Consider the following 16,957-nt stretch of genomic DNA (forward strand, 5'->3'; position numbering starts at 1 on the left):
CTGGTCCGGGGACAGAGGGGGCCATTAGCCCAGCACACACTGGGACGGGGACAGCCCTGTGGCAGGACTCGGGAGGGTGTTATGAGCATGTTCCAGCCGTACTAGTTGCTGACTCCAGCTGGTGAGGTCGCTGGAGACAACGGAGCGCAGGGGTGGTCTCCAGATCCTGGTCAGCGCGCTCAGTCCGGCCGTTGGTCTGAGGATGAAACGGATGGATGGTAACAGGAGACGCTCTGGAAAATGAGGCGGCGGTCCAGAGCGCTGGCATCCATCCACGGGGGGGGGTTTCAGAGGCTGGGTTCCGATGCTCAAATGGCGCGTCGGGGTCAGGTCTCTAAAGCTCTCATTTGCAACGGAGTCGATGAGAACTTCCAATGAGTGGTACCGGCTCTGCCAGAGGAGGGGGGCCGAGTGCGTAGAGTGGGAGACGGACAAAGAGGACCTAGTTTGGCTCACCAGTATTCTCCCATTTACTGGCGAGCCCCCTCTTGTAGGGGGCAGGTGGACACCAAGTGACCAATCCAGGGTATATGCAGCAGTTGTTCAGAACGCTCCTCTGTCGCTCAGCAGGGGTCAGACTGGTCCTCCCCAATCGTTCTCTGGGGTCGACAGAGAACATGCGAACATAGTGTGACCAAAATGCAAAGTGCATTTCGGTCTGTTCCCAAGCTATTTTGACATGCAGAAAAACATAACCTTACGACAGCTTCATCCTTTGGTAATATAATGCGCCGACCACAGAGATTAAAAAAAAAGAAAAATTCTCCAGGTTTTTATTTTGGGACGTTGGGAAAATTGTTTCTCCATTTGCTGCAATTCAAATAGAAATAACCAAAAATAACCGAGATTATTTGAGCTCCCTCCAATTTGAACCGCCTTTCATGTTACAGTAGCCGTACGAAGAAATCCTGAAACCGCATTTGAAAAAAGTGGACCCTTCTCTCCAGTTATTGGCAGAATTTTCGCCTTGTTTAGAGGCAATGGAATTGGGACACTGACTACCAGAGTGACAGGAGATGGACGTGTTTTTCTGGGGGTGGAATTTGATGTTTTTGGGCCAGTGGTGCGCGGGAGCCCCACTGAGGCATTCTGGGGATCCAGTCTGCTGTACCTCCCTGATTAAAGACTGAGACGTTATTAAACCTGGGAGACAGACAGGGCGAGGGAGGGAGAGGGGGAGAGAGAGAGAGACATGATTTGGAATGACTTGGAATGCTGCAGGGGAATTAGGGGGGGAAGTCGGGCAGAATCCAATTTGGGGTTGTTTTTTTTCTTTTTGTTTTTTTTTAACGGAAGTCAGAGGAGAATCAAACCGAGCAGTTGAGTCGATCCCTAATTGGAGTTGACTCTCCCTGTCTGGGACGCTCCGTTGGCTGTTCGTGCAGGACTCTTAATGAGGCCAGTAAAAAAAAAAAAAAAAAAAAAAACACCCGGGGTAGCAAACTTAACAGACAAATATAAGATGTACCCCTGGACGCTGTCGTTTACTGATCTCTCTCGGAAGCAAACGGGCTTTTGAAGAACTTAGCGGGTCGCGGATCTTTGGTCTAGTAATTATATCACAATATGGGTTGGAAAATGAAAAATTTTTGTTTGGACAGAGTATTTTCTCATGCGAAAACTGTTTTCCATTTCAATATATCAAGGTTGCATCAGGCTCGAATTCTCCTCCCAAAACCACAAAAGTCAGAGGCCTGCACATGGCGACCCGGTCACTGGTTTAGTCCACAGTGCAGAGTTGGTTCAAAAGGCGCAGTCAGAGAGGAAGTGGCGACTTAAAAAAAAAAAAAAAAAGGTTTAATTGCATCATTTGGCTCCAATCGTTCATCGACAATGATTAACGACACGGAGCAGCTGGATATTTCCTGACACCACAGCGACGCAGCGAAGCTCCGTCCTGGTGTGGGACCAGATGAAGGGGAGTGAAAGGAGAGGCGCCCGGGGATCAGACAGTCACATCCCACAAAGCCTTGTTTACCAAGGACACACAACGCCCCCGCCCCACCATTCAAACCACCCCCACCCCCCCGACCCCCCTCCACCCTCACAAAGTTCCACGGCCGAGACCTGGGAGACAGCGCTAATTCTGCCCCCGGGCAGCCACGTTGGCCCAGGAAACAAACAGCAAAGGGATCGGACGGGAGGCCGAGCCAGGGAGACAAGACTGAGAGAAGGAGGGCGAGTGTGAGAGAGAGAGAAAGAGAAGGGAGAAGAAGGGGGGAGTGAGAAAGAGGGAGAAAGGGGGGTCGACTGAATGGCGGTACAGTATGCAGGACCCAACTTAATTGGAGGATCGTTCTGCAATGTCTTGTTTTTCCTGGGAACCGGTGTGAGAGGGTTGGGTCGGAGGGTTGGCGGATGGGCGTGGGCATGCGCATGCGCATGTGTGTGTGTGTGTATGTGTGTGTGTGCGTGTGTGTTAAGAGGGGGGAGGTCACACGGTTGTTTCCCAAGGTTCTGAACAACGGGATTAACCGCAGGCCAGAGACTGAATAGCGTCCTCGGACACTGGAAACAGATCCCTGGGTGTCGCCGTGGCCCGGGCCCTGCTGCCGGAGCGGCGTGTACCCAGCGGGCCCTCCTCCTTTGTGGGGCTCCACGGGCCCTTCTGGCTGGCTTCACAGGCCTTTCAGCCCACGGGGGGGGGGGGGGGGGGGGGTCTGTGCAGGCGAAGAAGGTAATTCTGATGGAAAGGAGGAATGCAGGAGAGGGCTGCGGCTGTCGCCCTCAGGGTGTGTTTTAGCGCTGATCTCCAGCATGTGCCAAGAGTCTGAACCACAGGGAGGGGAGGGGGGGGATCTGCGACTGTGCCGCCGTGGCAACCGGGCGGAGAAAGACCGGGATTCACATTCCTCAATTTCAACCCCGATTAGAGAGATGACGGGAACACACGTTGATGCTCGGCAGAGTCCCAGGTTCACTGACAGAACCCACTGGACTGGAGTCATTAGATCAACTTCAGAGCAGCTTTCGTTTGTTAAACCCATTTTTAGGTTTCCTCAGCTTTGCACCTAAGTCAAGGAAACCTCAGAAATGTCGCTTCTACAAATATGAGAAAGGTTGCTGATCTACAACCGATAGCTCCAATGTTGTGGGGGTGAATAATGAAACACTTTTGCCCAGCGTCTTGAAGATGTCCAGCGTTTTTTCCTGGCATGTTTTGCGTGGGAAATTGCAATTATTTAGCACACTATCTACGTTTTCACACCCTGATGTGTGGGCCGTGAAGTAAGGGGCGCGCAGTGATCCGGTCCGTTTTTCACCCTCCCTCCCATCGGTGTACTCTCCCATCCCTCTCCCGGCTTCCCTGGATTCCATCACCCCGGACATCGCTACGGCAACAAGCTCCGCAGACGTGGACAACAGTTTCTGTTAAGTCTCCTCCAGTTGGATCCCTGGCCGGTGACCAAAAGCACTCTCAGCCTCAAACAGACATTAAATAACAAAGTATCAAGCATCGGCAAGCAAAAACAAAACGACAGCGTGCGGCAAAACAGACACAGGCGAAAAAACTACGACTGCGATGAAATGTTGAAGAAGCAAAACTGTTGCGTTGCTTTGGAGGCGTGTGAGCGTTTGCTCTCCTCCTCCTGGACAGGCGTGAAAGGTCAGTACACAGTGATTTCATTTCTCAAGTGATTAATTGACTCCCCACGAAAATAATACCCTTTTTCCACTGCACCAAAAGCCTGGTAACACCCGCTAACATCTGGCATTTGTCATTAGTGGGAAAGGTTACACCCAAAGGTTTCACTCCCAGGACAAATGACCCTGCGATAGTCACAGTTTTGGCCCCGGCACGATGCGTTGAAGTACTGGACGCTGGCGCGTTCATAGACAGGAATATCTGTGTGTCTTTCGAGCATTTCACATCCCATTTAAAATCCAAAATCAAAATTAGAAGTCAATGACTTTTTTTCCCGCATGTGGGGAGTGTGGGGACCGCTCCGCGGGGGGGCCCGCGGCGGAAAACCCCACACCCCCCGCCGGGCCGCCCTGTCTCCGCCCCGAGCCGGGCTCCGAACCGCCGCCGAAGGGCCGGCATCAGGCGCGGACGTGGGTCCTCCATGCTGCTTCTACCGTTTCTTTTCCTGTCGTACTGGAACCATGAGACGCACTTTTTCCGGCGCATTGGTGACCTCGGACGAAAAAAGAAAGGCATACTCGTTTGCTGGCAATGGGAACAGCGTCAATCGCCTATTTTCAACGGGTTAACCCGCGTTCAATAAACCTGCGTGAACACGCTAATTGTGGTGTAAAAACGGCATTTCAGACGGGTTGGTGCTCGGTTGCAGGAGACGGAGGCTACGATCTGAGCCCCAGCCGTCGGAGGCAAAACAAACATGTAGGAGGTTGAAATACAATTAGTCTTTTTAAACAATCCCACAGATTTGTTTCAATGTTTGCAAAACAAACAAACCAGCTCCCTCTTGCGCGTCGGCGCACATGAAGTCGAATCTGGCGTCCCCGGAGCCAGCTCCTAAACGCTTTATTTGGGTTGTCTAAATGTTTATCCGTGCTGCCTCGTAACACTCGGCGCTTGTTGTGCGACGCTTCCAGAGCGCAAAACAAACTGGGTGGCGGGACTCCTCAACCAGCTCGCAGCCTAAGTTTCCACTCCTGGCCCCTTGTCAAATCATTAAACCCTCCGCGCATGTTTAGGACTCGGCCCCCTCGCCCTGCGACGCCTCCGAGGTGCAGCGCTCGGCGGATGACGTCCCCGTCTCCGGCTGAGCCAAGACCAACACGGCTTCGTGACAACAGCAAAACACAGCAATAATACAAAAACCATGTTGGACACTGTCAGGGCGTGTGTGTGTGTGTGTGTGTGTGTGTGTGTGTGTGTGTGTGTGTGTGTGTGCGTTTGTGCGTGTGTGCGCGCGCGCGTGTGTGTGTTTCTCTGCTACTGGTGGTGAGGACAGGGACGACAGACATGAGTTTTTGTTTTCAATTCATTTATGCAGTCACGCCGAGGATATGTATTCCATATGTCTCACCGTGGTTCAAAACGTGGCTCCACCACGTGCGCCGCCGCCGCGCACTCCGGCGCGCCATCTGAAATAGCGCTTGCTTTATTCATAGCACGACGCGGAAGACACTTGTGACCATACGTTTCATTTTGGAGTCTTAAATTCTTTCCTTTGCTTTGAATTTATTTTACAAATAAGGGGTTCCGACGCTCCCCCGAGGGGGCCACATCTTTCGGCGGGGAAGGCCCCAAAACGGCACCAATAACCACAGGCCCGGAGGCAGCACCAGTACCCACAATGCCTCACACTCTGATCTGGGAGGAAAACAGCCCTTCAAACAAGTAGCCTGTTTGTCAGCCGGAGGGGAGTGCCAGCCACTAGCTTTGCCTTAATATAGTCTTGGTGATCCCCTCGCTGGCTTTGCAGCAGCACACACTTTCTGCTCCGGAGAAACCCACGTCAGATGTGACTTATTGGTTCAGCATTTGAAATAGAAAGCTGCGGTCCCTCGCGGTTTTTAAAGCAGAAACGCTCCCGCTGTTGTGGCCGAAGACCGAGGCGGCCGAGTGTGCCAGGCGCATTCAGCGGGGTCAGTTTCAGGAAAAGGGAAAAAAGAAATGAATCTCGCAAACAGGAAGACGCTGAGGATGCAAAAATCCCCCCCCCCTCGTTTTTGCTCTGGAACGCTCTGTTTTCTGGGAGAGATGTCAGCGCCGGAGCTCAGTTCAGAAGTTCAGCCCCCTCATCTCGCTCGGGACGGGGGGGATGGGGTTCATTTGCCGGATTACCAGGGAAACCGTCGACCGAGAGGGGCCGATCGTACGTTTTAATAAGATAACGAGCCCAAAATGACACATCCAGAGGAAACGATCTTGTCTAAGACTCAGACTTTGGGTTTTTACACGCCCAAATAAAGAATTGAAATCCGACTGTTTTGCGCGATCAGCCTTGAATTGCCATTTACTTTTGATAACGGAAACGACCACAGTATCCCGCTCCCTCGTGCCTGTCGGGTCGCGCACAAAACACCGGCTCTGATTCCGTGTGAACATTGCGGCAGGGTTCACATCATACCGTACGTGCGTCGAGCTTGAACGACCTCAAACTGGCCACGCCACCCGGGCACTTTGACCGGTGCTCCGCGGGCATCCGGGCGCTTGTGTCTGCTCTGACAAGGGCCGAGGGCTTGACGTCAACACGTTCAGAAGTCGTACGCGCTGTTTACCTTCAGCAGCTGCTTCGGGATCATTAGACGCACAAAACCAAACCGTCTCGGGGAACAGACGGGAAACTTAAGCTCAGCTACCTTCGCGGGCGACGCCTCTGTCTTTTCCCAAATTCGGTGGCTGGCCGGAACATCTGTTTCTGCTGCTCCGGCAAAAAAAAAAAAGGAAAAGAGGAAAGAAAAATGTTTGTTTGCTTTAAAAATTACGACCCGATGTTTCTCATTTCATTTCTCCGACCTCTCAAAAGTCATTACGCCGTTTCAGGTCCACCAGGGCTCCGAATTTCTGGAAACCCAATCCCAGCATCTGTTGAAAGCTGGTGTACACACAGCGCCACAGTCAGCTCACCTCCAACATTTCATGAGAACATGTATGAAGGAGCCTGCGGCGGCATAGCCGGCGGACACGGACGGACAGACGGTTTGGATCACCTGCCAGGAAGGAACACCTCGCAAAGCGACGGCACCGGGAGACAGATGCTTCGCCTCGGCCAAAAAAAATCACAGCGTGCACTTGGGGCAGATAGGGAGGGCTACTAATGACAGCTTGGCGTAAACAGGGGTGACACCTCCGGCTACTGCTCGGCTCCACACTGCCTCGGAGGGTCAATTTAACTAAATCCGCACACAGCCTGTCCCCAGAATAAATCCAGGTGTGGGGGTGGGAGTCCGGAGTGGAAAATTAAATACGGGCTTTTCGGCTAGAAATTACAGCGGTGGGGAGCACTCAACGGCACAGCGGTGAAGCCGGGCTGGTGAGAGCCCCCACCCCCTCCGTTCCTTCCCGCACATCTCTCCAATCTACTCCCCGCTCATGGCTGCTGGGCGTCGTCAATCAGCACCCGCCCCCACTCCATCCGCCAAACCCCCAGCTCTTTAAAAACATGGGGGCTTTTTGGCAGCGGGCCCAAAATTCCCTTCTGTCCATCTAATGGATCCTGAGCACCGGGCTCGTCCTTGACAAATGAGAGCTGAACCACATGAATTAAAGGCCAGAATTAGGAAACGGGAAAGCGACGGGAAGAAAGAGAAAGGGTGGGAAAGAAAGCGGCAGCTGTATGACTCAACGTCTGAGCAATGAGGGCGAAGGGAGGGCTACGAATCAATACCCCTCAAAGACCCTCCCAAAGAAAGCCACCAGCAAGGAGATGTGTGAGAAGTCTCCTTTATTCTGCCTCACGGTCACTCCTCTTACTCAAACCCAAAAGCTGAAATTAGATACTCATCACGGAAGATAAAAGTCAACTGAAGTACAAACACTATAAATATTGTGACAATGATGAGAAATAAGGGGGGAGGGGGCTCCCATGTCAAGTTTCTCGCCCAGTTTTTTACGACCGATGTCTTCGCCGGCCAAAAGTTGATCTTTTGAGCGTGTATAAAACAGATCACACTCCGAACCCAAATAAACAACCAAACCAAATTGTTATTCAGCTCCGGAGACCAGGATGTCAGAGTCGTCTCACATCTGTGCGGCAGAGGAAAGGCTTGGGTGGTGGCGCTGCTCCCCGTGTATGCTGCAGGGCGCCGGTGTCGCCCGTCTGGACACGCCTTCCCCACCTTCAGAAGGAACAACGCAGACATCCCACCTCGCACAACCGGCGGCTCACAAATCTGTCGCTCCCCATTTCCCGCGTCCACCCGCCGCCGGCCATTTCTGTACGTCATTGCACTCGACGGCGACCACCGCCGGGTGGCTTCCGACCACCGCTCCCCTCCACCTCCGCCCTATGAGCAGGTTGCAGGGAGCGATTACATTGCTGCATCACAATAATCAACGGAGCCATTATGAGCACAGGGGCTGGTATCATTACACATGCATTACATTCAAATTGCCCACTTAACATAGTTCTCCAACAGCACCATGTGGTTAGCATTAACTAATGGCTCAAACATTATTCTAGCACACTTAATGGCGTAGCTGCGCTTTGTTCGGGGGCCATCTGATAAGAGTCCATCCCACTAATCATTTACTAATTTCCCCCAAAAGCATGTTTTCTCTCAATGCAAATCTTTCAACGCAAACAACACAATAGTCTTCATAATGACATCTGTATTGACGTATCCCCGTCACGGTTGCCGTGCTGGTTTCCTCTGCGCAGAGCGACAACGAGGACGGTTTCACGGTAGAATAACACAGAACGTCCTCGAGACGAGCTCAGCGTTTTAAAAACAAATGAGCCGACCGTCGCGGAGCGCACGCCAAATGTCACCCCCGGTGCATTTCACACCTGCCTCATCCAGTCAGTGTTGACCTTCAGCTTAACAGCTTGGTTTACCTCCGCGGAACATCTGGAATGTTAAACCGGAGGCGGTGATACTGCAGAGTAGCACAATTATTGTAAAACAGCAAAGGTCCATCGCAGAGCTTTATGAGGTGACGTGCGCACGTGGTCACACACCGAGGAAAGGGGAATGCATAATGAGCCTTCGGGAAAACGTCCCTTAAATAATCACTCGGGGACCCGGAGGCTGACGTCTTCATCCTTCACAGAGCTCCGCGAAACGCTTCGGGAGGACACGTGAGGCTGCCGAAGCGACAAAGAGCAGCTAAGAACACAGACTGGCAAGGACACAAAGTCCCATTTGGCAAAATGAAGTTATTCTATTGTTCTAAACGGCGGACCTTGGACACTAAGACCGTCAGTAACCGTTCAATTGTTCCTGTTTCCATCTGTGTCCAATCTGTGTCGGGTCAAAATGAACATCAAAGCGCGGCTGAACGGTGTCACTTAGATAGAAGTGAACAAAGCTCCTAATGTGAGGAATCCGATCCCCCCCCCTCCCCGGGCCGCCCCCCCGGCCTCGCATCACACTCCGCCGTGCGCGTACGCGCCCCTCAAAACCCGACTTAATGGGAATGCCGTCGGGCGGCTCTCGGCCCGGCACAAAGGCAAATCCGCCGGGGCCTCTGTCCGAAAAGTCAGCCAACATGGCCGAGCGCTGAATGGGGGCCCGAAAAGCCGTCGGAAGTGTCTTCTTGTACCCGACCGGCGCAACAATGCACGGGCGGGCCGTTTGAACTTGAAAGTGTTTTTGTTTGGGGGCGACCATGTGTGTCCCACTCGCTGGATGCCCGGGAGACTTTGTTCTCCGTATGACTTTTAAAGTGTCCTGTTTTCTGAGCGTAACCCCCATGTAACCCAACCCCCCGCGGAAAAAAAAAGCCAGATGATAGGGGCTGAGGGGCGACAGGGGACGCCGCCTCCGAAAACAAATAGAGAGCGACTTATCAAAAGTTGAATCATAACTGTCATTTTTGAGGACAACTTTGTTTTCTTTTGAAGAAGAAGGAGAAGTAAGTGGCCCTGATGAAGAGCAGCTGCGCGGGTGAGGCATGATGGTGTTTTCTAATTTCGGAACCAGGATATTAAAGGCTTTTTAATGCATTACTTACTTTACTTTACTGCGCTTTTTGGACTCAATCTATTCCCGTCGTTCAAAGAGCGTCTTTGTTGCCGTCGTTTCCTCCACCCGCAGCACCACCTTCTCTCTGTTTGCCGGGGTTTCTTTAAGATGCCCACGAGTTCATTTGTTTGTTTTTTTTCATTTTCTATTCGGGGTGACTTCCTTCTGAAAGCGACCCAGGAACGGGAGAGTCAACCACGCCTCTCAAGACCCAAACGAGCAAAAAAAAAAACGCCGTCGGTTCCGAGCGACGTCCCCGTCGAGGAGGCGGCGTCACGTCAGTGAGTTCCCCGACACCAAGCGACGCGACGACCTGAAAGTCGGCGGCGGCGGCGGCTCGGGGGGTGGGGGTGGGGGTGGGGGTGGTTGTTTTTTGTTTTTTTTTACGGTCGCGGGGGAAGGCGGTGCGCGGCGCTAGAGAGAAGCTGCTCCGCGATGTTGTCCCGTCAACGCGCTGCTTTTCAAGGTTGTTCGGGCGGCAACTACGGAGTGACGCAGCGGACAAGCACCTGCGCGCGCTCCTACCTGGGGCGCTTTCACGCGCTCTACTTCACGCAGAAACAAAACAATGTGACGTGACGCACGGTGCGCGGTGCACCACCACGCACGGTGCACGGTGCACCACCACGCACGGTGCACGGTGCGCGGTGAGCGGTGCACCACCACGCACGGTGCACGGTGCGCGGTGAGCGGTGCACCACCACGCACGGTGCGCCAACACGCACGCCGCGTCACAACGAGAGAGCAGGAGGCGGTGCGGTGCGGGGCTGGGTGCGGTGCGGTGCGGGGCTGGGTGCGGTGCGGTGCGGGGCTGGGTGCGGTGCGGTGCGGTGCGGTGCGGGGCGCAGTGTGACTCCGACATCCACAGTGTCTCTTGGGTTCGGATGGAGCGCGCGCCCCTTTAATGACACGCTCCCGCCGTCCTACAAGCGAATGAAGGCTTTGGCTGATATAGTGCATCCCATAACAAGAATGAAAGACATCACTTCTTCGTAATTAAGCCCTTTGCCTTCTGAAGGGAAGTCAGTCCAACTACGTAAACAGCCCCTCCCCGCACCAACACTAGTATTTCTACGACTTTATATATATATTAAAAAAAAAAAAGAAAACAGTGGTTGCCGAAGGACTTTTATAGCAACCGTTTTGCATCTAATGTGTTAAGTTTCCAGCAGCCGGACCGGTCTCCTCTCAGGACGATCACTGGGACATCTTTGCATTTCAGTGGGTTTTGGGATTATCAGTCTTACAGTTGGTTCATACAGAAAGTCCATAAAAGCCCGACTTACAGTGAGGGTCTGTCCACTATTTATGACTCTGACACCAATGTGTCAACCAGGGGTCAAGCTGTATACACTCCATACACGTGCAGCTATATCTGCCGTTTCTAAGACTGTGTTGTCTGTTATCAAGTCATAAATGAGGTTTTAACCCTCCCACTGCCAACGTTTGTCGTCGCCTTTTAAAGCCCTGGGTGTGACGTTTCATGTATTTTGGCATTTCAGTTATTGGGCTTGGAGTGAACCGAGCCACCGCTTGGGTAATTATTAAATGATGGCACCACAACAAAAGGCGAATCACGCGAATCACCTTAATAATTGTGGTGTCAAGTGATATTCTCAGATACAAACAGCTGTATGACGGTGCTAAATGGAGTTTATAGTTTGGTTATTATGATTATTATTATGAGTGTTATTATTATTATGATTGTTATTATTATTATTATTATTATAAGGTTGCTTGAATTGTGTAGCACCTTTCATACACCACATGCAACTTAAAGTATTTTACATTAAAATGTCAATCAAATAGTAGTAGTAGTAAAAAAAAAATATAATATTATTATTATTATTATAATTATAATAATAATAATAATAATAATAATAATAATAATAATGGAAAAATCAAACAAGCGACATTTATTTAATGACAATAAGTAAACAACATAGACTTATAACTATCCCAATTAAGAGAACTCGTACTTGCACATATAATCACCTTTTTTTTAAAACAGTTAAACATGTGTGTTGTTGGATTAAACAGCATCAACCCAGATTTAGTTTCCCACAAGTGGTGAATTGATTCATAAATATCTCAGAAAACGGAATCTGTCTCAGCCAAATCCAGGAAGTCCAGTAAACCTTCCCAGCTGTTCTCTCATAATCTCTGCCTTAATTCGCCGTGTTTTATCGGACCCTACCGAACAGCCCGGGTCGCCGTGCGCCCCGGCGCCGCTCGGGCAGCCTCCTCACCGGGGCTCCGCGCTTACCTCTCTGCGGGAAAAGCTGCGATCCGCCGGTCGAATCAGGAGAAACACGCATTCTTAAAACGGCAAATCCGTACGGGTCCCTCCATTAGACGCGGGCTCGGAGCTCGGGGCGAAGCAGGAACACGAAGGCGGCGGAGAAAAGCCGAGGAAAGAGTCTCTAAAACCCGCAGGACGCGCGGACCGTGCGGGACCAAGGTGCGCAGGACGGGTAGCGCACGGAAAGTTTGTCCGGGAGTCGGGGCGCCTCTTCCGGCTCGGCGGCTTCCTCTGACCCGCTGCGACTCTCCTCCACCTCCGGATCGGGCTGGAACCGTCTCCGAAAACACACTCGTCGGACTGGAGCCTCAGCGCGGAGCTGCTCGGCGGATCATGGCAGCGGAGCCCGGTCGTCAAGGGAGGAATGTTCCAGCCCCAATACGCACGGAGAGGGGGGAGCACCACGGGCTGCACGCTACCAGAACTCCACCTCCTCTGCAGACCCTGCCTCCACCTTCCCAGAGCCTCCCTCCTCCACCCTGCCTCCAACTTACCCCCAACCTGTCCCCACCTTACCAGAACCTGCATACCCTACCCCCACCTTACCAGAGCCTCCACCCTGCCCCCACCTTACCCCCCCCACCCTGCCTCCACCTAACTTCCAACCTGCCTCCACCTTGGCAGAGCCCGCCCCCTCCTTAACTCCGCCATGCCTCCACCTAACTTCCAACCTGTCTCCGCATTACCTGAACCTGCGTCGTCCTTACCTCCACCATGCCTCCACCTTACCAGAGCCTCCCTCCACCCTGCCCCCACCTTACTTCCAACCTCTCTCGCCCTTACCAAAGCCTGCATCGTCTTTAACTCCACCATGCCTCCACCTTACCTCCAACCTATCTCCACCTTACTTCCAACCTCTCTCCACCTTACCAGAGCCTGCACCATCCTTACCTTCACCATGCCTCCTCTTACCTCGACCCTGCCCCCACCTTACCTCCACCCTGCCTCCACGTTACCTCCAACCTGTGTCCCCCTAACCAGAGCCTGTCATCCTTACCTCCATCATGCCTCCTCCCCCCTGCCTACAACTTACCTCCACCATGCCTCCACCTTACCGCCTACCTGTTTCAACCTTACCAGAGCCTGCATCCTCCCTACCTCCACCTTACCTCAAACCTGTCTCCACCTTACCATAACCTGCATCCTCCACCATGCCTCCAACTTACCTTCACCATGCCTCCACCTTACCTCCAACCTGTCTCCACCTTACCAGAGCCTGCACCGTCCTTACCTCCACCATGCCTCCACCTTACCAGAGCCTCCCTCCTCCTTACCTCCGCCCTGCCTCCACCTTACCTCCACCATGCCCCCACCTTATCTCCAACCTGTCTCCACCTTACCAGGGCCTGCATCCTCCCAACCTCCACTATGCCTCCACCTTACCTTCACCCTGCCTCCACCTTACTAGAGCCTGCATCCTCCTTACCTCCACCTTACCAGGCCCTGCCTTAACCCTGCCTCCACCATACTAGATCCGGCCAGCACCGTGCCTCCACCTTACCTCCGCCCTGCCTCCATCCTTACCAGAGCCTGCCGTCTCCTTACCTCCACCATACCTGCACCTTACCAGACTCTACCTCAACCTTGCCCCCACATTACCTCCACCCTCTCTCCACCTTGCCAGAGCCTACCTCCTCTGTTTCTCTGCCATGCCTCCACCTTACCTCCAAACTGCCTCTAACTTAACTGCACCATGCCTCCACCTTACCAGACCCTGCCTCTACCTCACCAGACCCTGCCTTCACCCTGACTCTACCTTCCCAGATCCTGCCTCCATCTTACCTCTTACCTGCATCCACTTCTCCAGACCCTGGGTCTACCATACCAGAGCCTGCCTCCACCTTACCACCGCCATGTCTCCACCTTACCAGACCCTACGTCCAACCTACCTCGTACTTGCCTCCACCTAAGCAGACCGTGCCTCCACCGTATCACACCCTGTCCCCACCATGCTTCCAACCTGCCTCCTGCCTGCCTCCACCACGCCTCCACCTTATCAGACCCCGCCTCCACCGTGCCTCCATCCTACCCTCCTTATGTGGATGTCATGGGTTCTTCAGCTAAATTCTGTTGTGGCCAGATTTTAAACTTCCTCTGAGTTTAGGTTCCTACAAATCACCTCATAACTGCATATGGATCCGATTCCCTCATGTTTATTGCTTCTCAATACCCTGTGTGTTTGTTTTTGTTTTGAACTACCTGAAAGAGGACATATTGTGCTGCTTTTTACCAAATTAATATAGGTCTCTATTTCTTTCGAGGAATACACCACCCAGATTATACATTCTAGCCATTCTAACCTGCCTTGATACCACCGTGTTCCAGAACGGGCTGTTTTCTGTGGGAGGAGCCGCCCTCCCGAGGCCCCGAGTTCTGTGAGCCAATGGCGTTTGAGCGTGGCTTCCTGGTTTGGTTGTATTTACTCCATAAAGTTTTTCCCTGATTTCATCTTATCGGTCCACCAACATCTGTCTCCGAACAAGTTTGAGGCGAGAAATTCAAGATGCAGCAATCCAGTTGCCGAATCTTCACTCATATTAGATGTACAGGGCTTCATTTAACAGTTAGTTCCGACTTTTGTTGCCGTGCTCCAAGCTCGCGGGAGACACGGACACTGCACCGCAAAGCACCGGCACCGGCATTTCATGTAAACGCCGGAAATTAAAATACAATTAATTAATACATGAATTAGCACATCTACAATAAAACATTTTCATCTACAATAAAAACGCTGTGTTTTTATTGGTTTTGTTCGGAGAAACGCACAGTGGCTCGCGCACCGCAGCCTACAGTCTATTAACCACATACTCTCTTTTGTTTCATTGTTTTTTTCAGAAAGAAACGGCAGAATTATTTTTTTTAAATACTTACGTATTTCCCTCGTCTGCAGTTTCTTCACGGACAGTTGGTATTGATCTCGCCTTCTTTAAAATATCTGTTTGTTGAGTCGGTGAGATGGAGAGCGGGGCTAATGAAACCGCCGGTGATGTCACATCGGGGCAGCAACTCCTGAAAGCCTTGTTTCACCGCCTGTTTTCTGAAGCAGACGGGTGTCTTCGGAAAAACTGACCGAGTCATTATCCCTTATTCCAGCTGTTTGTGTGTCGGTAGGCCCCTCAGGGACCCACATGCATGTGCACGAGCACTGAAAAGGTGAGTTTTGCAGAATAGGTTCCCATTAAGCCATCAGGTATTTCTCACACGAATCTAACTATGGACAAGAACATTTTTTGTAACTTTTCAAACTTATTATTATGAGAATTGGAAGAAAGTGAGTGAGCTCCTCTTACGCTTCCAGGTCCGTTCATATCAATGTGAGTTGTACAAAATTGCATTAATGCCCTCTCCGAGTCCAGTTTCCTTTCAGGGGGATAGAGATTGATAATTGGCAGAAAGTGAGTGAGCGAATTGTGACGGAATGTATGACTACATTGGAAAATGTAGTCATACGTTTAGTCATGTTTGATTTTGAACCAATTTTCGTGGTTTGTTTTTTTTCATCTTCGGGTTTATTGACAACATTCTATGCATGTTCAGGAAAAGGGACAATCTATGTCAATGTTAGGGCCACACTGGGCCCCCGGGCCACTGGCCGAAGAGGCCTGCTATATGTGCTGTATCAAACATATCCATTTAATGGATGGCAAACAAATATCAATTAAAGGGAGTTTTTGCCACTAAACACAAACATCAAGTATATGCTTCATGTCAATCCGTAAGTATGAAAGAGGATTTATTTGTTGCACTTTAAGTTACACGGCCTGCATTATAATGTTTGGTAACCAAAGATTCATAAAACAAAGTCCTTTAATGCTTCCAGTAAATGTGATTTGTACAAAATCACATTTGTGCCCTCTCCGAGTAGTTTCCATGATGGCACAATACAGTTGTATTCTTCTATTCTGTTCTGCTTCTAAAAACCTTCCGAACACAAGGTCCAAAAAGCCGTGGACGTGGTTTGTTTGGCTGCAGGATCCACACTGGTCTGCTGCAGTAGAACCTGTGGGAGGTGAGATGTTTGAACAGCTAATGGCCGTGGGTCGTTTTTGGCCCCGGAGCCGCCCGGTGGGAGGGGTCCAACGCCGGGCGGCTCCGACCGCGTCCCCCACCGCTGGCTGGCCAGGAGGCCGCGGGGGCGGAGGGCGGGCGGAGGGAGGGGGTTTGTGTGCCGTGCGCGTTGACCGTGGAAACCGGGAGGAATCACGTGGCCATGGGCTCGGACGGCAGGTGCTGCGGTCCGTCTGACAGCTGACAGGGGAAGGTGGGACCCAATCCTCCGGGGCCACGGGGGCCAGGACCTCGGGACGCCAGGGGCCCAAATCCGACAACCTGGAGACCTCTGACACTGGAGGAGGAGTGGAATAACACGGAGGGGGATGCCTGAGACAGCCTGACGAAGGGATGATTGATCTACCTATCCATCTATCTATCTCTGTCTGTCTATCTAGCTATCTATCTATCTATCTATGTCTGTCGGTCTGTCTGTCTATCTATCCATCTATCTATCTATCTATCTGTCTGTCTGTCTGTCTGTCTATCTTTCTTTTATTTTACTCTCATGTACAATGTCTTGTTCCCTACACTTGTCTCCATCTCCTTCTGTGTACCTTGCTGTACATGTGGTTTTCCTTCTCATGCCTCTTGTGTTTGTTTTAACTCCGTGTGTTCTGTGTGAACAGTGATTCTGTGACGGTCGACTGAATTTTATTGTTTGTATTTTATTTATTTTTTATTTTTTTGTCTGGTGTCTCCGGTGAAACAGATGTTGGTCTCATCAGGATCCTCTGGATAAAGCCCATTGTCATTCTAATATTTAGAGACATGTCGTTTTGTGCGATGTATTTTCTTTTGGACAGGTCACCGGCTCCGTGGGCTCGTCTCCCTCTCTTTGTCTTCCTCTCTGGGTCTGCTCTCCCTCCGTCCGTCTGTCTCTCTGTGTCTTGCTGTCTCCCTCTCAGAGCGAGGGGTGAGAGGGGTGATTGGACACAGTCGCATGTGAAAGGCAGGGGAGCGGGGAGTCCGCAGGGTGCGGGGTCCACACACAAAGGGCCA

General features: G+C 51.7%; 1 protein-coding gene across 1 annotated transcript in view; it reads right to left on the minus strand.

The window, feature by feature from the left end:
• cdon (cell adhesion associated, oncogene regulated) overlaps positions 1-12,270 on the minus strand; it is a 39,331-nt gene extending 27,061 nt beyond the window's left edge. The window contains exon 1 of the mRNA XM_080006326.1: positions 11,870-12,270. The gene's annotated coding sequence lies outside the window, so the exon portion shown is untranslated. The remainder of the gene's footprint in view (positions 1-11,869) is intronic.
• Positions 12,271-16,957: the final 4,687 nt, after the last annotated feature.

Source organism: Zeus faber (assembly GCF_960531495.2).
Source record: "Zeus faber genome assembly, chromosome: 9".
NCBI lineage: Eukaryota > Metazoa > Chordata > Actinopteri > Zeiformes > Zeidae > Zeus > Zeus faber.